Genomic DNA, 6,299 nt, shown 5'->3' on the forward strand with positions numbered 1-6,299 from the left:
GCATTCTTATCAGCAGGACTCAACAGCCTTGGTTTCTCAAATGACTGCCTCACCTGGTTCACCAACTACTTCTTAGAGTTGTGGCAGTCTCTATGGGGGTGCCACAGGGTTAAGTTCTCGGGCCGACTCTTTTCTCTGTATACAACAATGATGTCGCTCTTGCTGCTGGTGATTCTCTTGATCCACCTCTATGCAGACGACACCATTCTGTATCCTTCTGGCCCTTCTCTGGACACTGTGTTAACAAACCTCCAGACAAGCTTAAATGCCATACAACAGTCCTTCCGTGGCCTCCAACTGCTCTTTAATACAAGTAAAACGAAATGCATGCTCTTCAACCGATTGCTGCCCGCACCCGCCCGCCCTTCTAGCATCACTACTCTGGACGGTTCTGACTTAGAATATGTGGACAACTACATATACATAGGTGTCTGGTTAGACTGTAAACTCTCCTTCCAGACTCACATTAAGCATCTCCAATCCAAAATTAAATCTAGAATCGGCTTCCTATTTCGCAACAAAGCATCCTTCACTCATGCTGCCAAACACACCCTCGTAAAACTGACCATCCTACCGATCCTCGACTTCGGCGATGTCATTTACAAAGTAGCCTCCAACACTCTACTCAGAAAATTGGATGTAGTCTATCACAGTGCCATCCGTTTTGTCACCAAAGTCCCATATACTACCCACCACTGCAACCTGTATGCTCTCGTTGGCTGGCCCTCACTTCATATTCATCGCCAACCCCACTGGCTACAGATCATCTAATAGTCTTTGCTAGGTAAAGCCCTGCCTTATCTCAGCTCACTGGTCACCATAGCAGCACACACCTGTAGCACGCACTCCAGCAGGTATATTTCACTGGTCATCCCCAAAGCCAACTCCTCTTTTGGCCACCTTTCCTTCCAGTTCTCTGCTGCCAATGACTGGAACGAATTGCAAAAATCACTTCACCTGGAGTCTTATCTCCCTCACTAACTTTAAGCATCAGCTGTCAAAGCAGCTTACCGATCATTGCACCTGTACACAGCCCATCTGTAAATAGCCCACCCAACTACCTCATCCCCATATTGTTAATTTTATTTTTTGCTCCTTTGCACCCCAGTATCTCTACTTGCACATTCATCTTCTGCCCATCTATCAGTCCAGTGTTTAATTCCCTAGTTGTAAATATTTTGCCACTATGGCCTATTCATCGCCTTATCTCCCTAATGTTACTACATTTGCACGCAATCTATATAGATTTTTCTATTGTGCTATTGACTGTACGTGTGTTTATCCCATGTGTTACTCTGTGTTGTTTTTGTCGCACTGCTTTGCTTTATCTTGGCCAGGTCGGAGTTGTAAATGAGAACTTGTTCTGAACTGGTCTACCTGGTTAAATAAAGGTGAAATAAAAAATTTAAAAATAATACATTTCAACACACTCTTCCTCTGGGTCCCTGGCAGGAGTCTCTAGAATCTCCAATACATCTAGAAGAGCGCTGCCAGGATCTTGATGAGAGTGTGGAAACACCATCACATCTCCCCCCATCCTGGCATCTCTGCACTGTCTCCCAATCTCATTCTGTATTGAATTCAAAAACCCTCCTGATGACTTTCCAGTGTATTCATTGCAATGCCCTTCCTTATCTTAAAAGAACTGCTCTCCCTCCATAACACCACCCTCAGATCAAGCGATAGCCTGCTCCTCCCCGCCCCCCAGGACCAAGCGCTGCTCCTTGGGGTATCGACTGCCCCCAGCCTCTGGAATGCACTCACGGACCACCTGAAGGCACCACAAACTCTGGGCTCCTTTAACGGCTTAAAGACATTTCTCTTTAGGAAGATTTTCTGTTGATAGCTGTGCTCCTTGGTGTGCTTGTACTTTGTAGTGTCAGGTGTGTTCTTTGTGTCAGTTGCCCTGTCTAGTTGTGTCCCCAAATAAAGTAAAATATACTTTTATGCACTTTTGAGATTATTCTGTATAACGAAAAGCACTTTACAAATGTAATAAATCATTATTATTCACAGTACATCCACTGACACGAAGACAAACTGTATTTTGAAATAGGCAAACAAACACAACCATGATGTTATTCTGTAATTCCCTGCTACAGAAGAGTGTGTTGTTGGTAACAAGGTTATAATGACTGTTGATATGAGCTTGGAGGTGATGAGACACCCACAGGACTCATTAGGACCCTATCTGGAGGAGGGGGGGGGAGGGTGTCAGGAGGGGGCAGTGTTTGTGTGTGTGTGTGTGTGTGTGTGTGTGTGTGTGTGTGTGTGTGTGTGTGTGTGTGTGTGTGTGTGTGTGTGTGTGTGTGTGTGTGTGTGACTGCCCCTATAAACCAACTAATCCCTTTGTGGCATTGATATGATTCAGAAACATTTATTCTAGTGTGAAAATTGACTACAAAGTGTAAATAGGATAATTTGGGTCTTAAAGTCAGTCTCGTCTAAAACGGAGTTTGGAACCTCAGTGCTTTACAACGAGTAAATGAAGGTTGGGTTTTGGATTACAGTTATGTCAACAAATCAAGCCCCCTTTTTCCAGTAACAGTAATGGCAACATTGCCATCTCTACTAATTATGCCATCTCTACTAACTTCCTACTAATTATTTGCCTACTTTAGTAATGTCATTGTATTTCCATGCCACTCTAAGTTAGTGTAATTCAGAACTAAACAGTCCATAGCCTTTGAGGTGCAACCCATGTCTAGGGCACAAATACAGAAGGTAACCCACTTCATTCATATGATATCCCAATTGTGAAGCATAATTAATGTAAACTGACATTATTTGTTGCTTATTTTCTATTTCTTAGATGCATATAATGTCCAGGGCGTAAACTAGCCTGGTGGATGAGTCACATGTGAGGTACTGTATAATGGAACCAACCTGATCGCTGTGTTCACCTTTCTATTTCACTTCACATTTCAAATAGAAAGGTGAACGCAGCAAACGCGTTCACGAGACCTTTTTGAATGAATACAGCATTGTCCGATTGGAATATTATCGCTATTTTACGAGAAAAATACCATAAAAATTGATGTTAAACAGCGTTTGACATGCTTCTAAGTATGGTAAAGGAACATTTTGACATTTTTTGTCTCGAAATGCGCTCGCGTGTTACCCTTTGGATAGTGACCTGAACGCATGAACAAAACGAGGATATTTGCACATAACTATGGATTATTTGGGACAAAAACAACATTTGTTGTGGAAGTAGCAGTCCTGGGAGTGCATTCTGACGAAGATCAGCAAAGGTAATCCAATTTTTCTAATAGTAATTCTAAGTTTAGGTTGCCCCAAACTTGGCGGGTGTCAAATTAGCTAGCCGTGATGGCTGAGCTATGTACTCAGAATATTGCAAAATGTGCTTTCGCCGAAAAGCTATTTTAAAATCTGACATAGCGATTGCATAAAGGAGTTCTGTATCTATAATTCTTAAAATAATTCTTATGTATTTTGTCAATGTTTATCATGAGTAATTTAGTAAATTCACCGGAAGTTTTGGGTGGGAATACTAGTTCTGAACATCACATGCTAATGTAAAAAGCAGTTTTTTTATATAAATATGAACTTGATTGAACAAAACATGCATGTATTGTATAACATAATGTCCTAGGAGTGTCATCTGATGAAGATCATCAAAGGTTAGTGCTGCCTTTAGCTGTGGTTTGGGTTTTTGTGACATATATGCTTGCTTGACAAATGGCTGTGTGATTATTTTTGGCTGGGTACTCTCCTGACATAATCTAATGTTTTGCTTTCGCTGTAAAGCCTTTTTGAAATCGGACAATGTGGATAGATTAACGAGAGTCTTATCTTTCAAATGATGTAAAATAGTGGTATGTTTGAAATATTGAAATTATAGCATTTTTGAGGTATTTGTATTTCACGCCACGCGATTCCACTGGCTGTTGAATAGAGTGGGACGCTAACGTCCCACCTAGCCCATAGAGGTTAAGTCTGACCTGTTCAAACTTCAACATTGTACCTGTTTGTGTGTCAGATATTAACTATCCTAACTGCCATTTGAATAGATCAGCGACTATGTGTGTATGTGTTCACAGAAACATGTATGGAGACAGCACATGGAGACTTGCAAGATGATGTGATGAAGTCCAGACTGACAGACAGGCTTGATAGTGATGTCTCTGAATGGAGAGAAACCCGGCACCCGGCATTACAATTTTACTAGACACAACTTTTACTTGTATTGTCTTTTTTTAATCATTGAATTGAATGTTATCAGTCAATATGGGGAGGGAGAAACCATTTGTATTCTAACCAGGATCAGGATATGCCAAACATTACACTGAATATACAAAAAATTAGGAACACCTTCCTAATATTATGTTGCACCTCCTCCCCCCTTTGCCCTCAGAACAGCCTTAATTCGTCAGGGCATGGACTCTACAAGGTGCCGTAAGCATTCCACAGTGAAGCTGGATCCATGTTGACTCTAATGCTTCCCACATTTGTGTCACGTTGGCTGTCTGTCCTTTCGGTGGTGGACTATTGTTGATACACACGGAAAACTGTTGAGCATGAAAAACTCAGCAGTGTTGCAGTTATTTACACAAACTGGTGCGCCTGGCACCTACTACCATACCCTGTTCAAATGCTTTTAAATATTTTGTCTTGACCATTCACCCTCTGAATGGCACACATACACAATCCATGTCTCAATTGTCTCAAGGCATACAATTCCTTCTTTAACCTGTCTCCACCCATTCATCTACACTGATTGAAATGGATTTAACAACTGACATCAATAAGGGATCACAGCTTTCACTTGGATTCAGCTGGTCAGTCTATGTCATAGAAAGAGCAGTTTTTTTTAATGTTTCGTATACTCAGTGTATACGGGACACAACACAGGAAGGTATGACCACTCTGACATGTTTGCCAAGGTAGCCCCACTACCACCAGACAAAATGTTGATAGGCACAGTATCTGTATCGGCTGGGAATGACAATGAAAGATGAAATGTGCACATTGTTATATTAGCAGAGCACTGCTAATATGTAAAGGCTTATTTATTCTGCATGGACTTGTTACTACATTTGAAAGTTTGTCGTGACGGGACTACCATTAAGTGATGACTGTTATTTTATCAAATCAATTAACTACGTTTAATTGTTACATTATTAAATTAATCATGTAACAATTAACTCATTAGCAATCTTGGGGCACCACGGGAAAAGTTATTTAACGAGTTACTATCTCCCAACTTAAACTCTAAAGATATTTATATCTCTTACATCAATCAGTCAATTATTAATCATTACTTCATCAGTCTCAATCTGAATATCGCAAAATCCTTGGATATCTGCACAAACCCTAACCTAACGTATGAATCAGCAACATTTTGGCTAAATTATTTGTTTACTAACTAACTAAATAATCACACAAAAAGACATAAATACACACAGTATAGGTTGAATTGACTACTAACATAATGCACTGAAAAGACACTAGTGGACTAACCCGACATGATGGCTTGTTACACAATGGAAAGGGGTGGGGAAAGAAAGAACGGGAGAGACAGAGAGGGGACCAATTATACATACAGTTGGAAAACTATGCTCGTGGGAATGTGAATACTTTGCACATGAACGACCACTCTTTCAAAAATAATTGCAATGTACATATTTACGCTTGTATGTCTTTGTCGTCTCTCTCTGTTGAAATTGTTTGGTCGTGGTTTACTAAAGTACTTAAACAGCTGCAGACTGAATGTTCCGATGTAGTATTTATCATCATCTTTTTGGAGCAAGCCAAAAAATGAGGCCAAATCAGCAGGTGTAGTTCCCCTTTAGAGTAGTTCCATCTCGGTGAGAATGGATGGGTAAAGGTGGTAAAATAGTTGCGTAGGGCTGGTTCATGATATACCACTATCTCCATTGGCTCTGTAAACAACTGTTCCCTCTTAAAAAACATATCACTGTAGTAAGCAACTCAAAGTGCTTTTAAAGGCTATGGCCATAAAACTCACTATCCCGATGGATGTCATGCAGGCACATATACACACACCATGTCACTATTTGACATTTTTTGTGTGGGAGGTTTACGAAGGTCACTGCTTTTACATGGATTCAGTTTTAAGGGAATTTAAAAGCTGGCAAAACATCCACTCTCATTATTGTCACAATGAGTATTTGACATCATCAGCTCAAATACCAGCAGAATTATTCAGGATTTCAAAATGTCAAGGATACATACAGGTAACTGCCAAAATAATGAAAACACTTGAGTGACTGGCGGATACAAAGTATATTGAAAGCAGGTGCTTCTAAACAGGT

Source organism: Salmo salar, chromosome ssa04 (genome assembly GCF_905237065.1).
Source record: "Salmo salar chromosome ssa04, Ssal_v3.1, whole genome shotgun sequence".
Classification (NCBI taxonomy): Eukaryota; Metazoa; Chordata; class Actinopteri; order Salmoniformes; family Salmonidae; genus Salmo; species Salmo salar.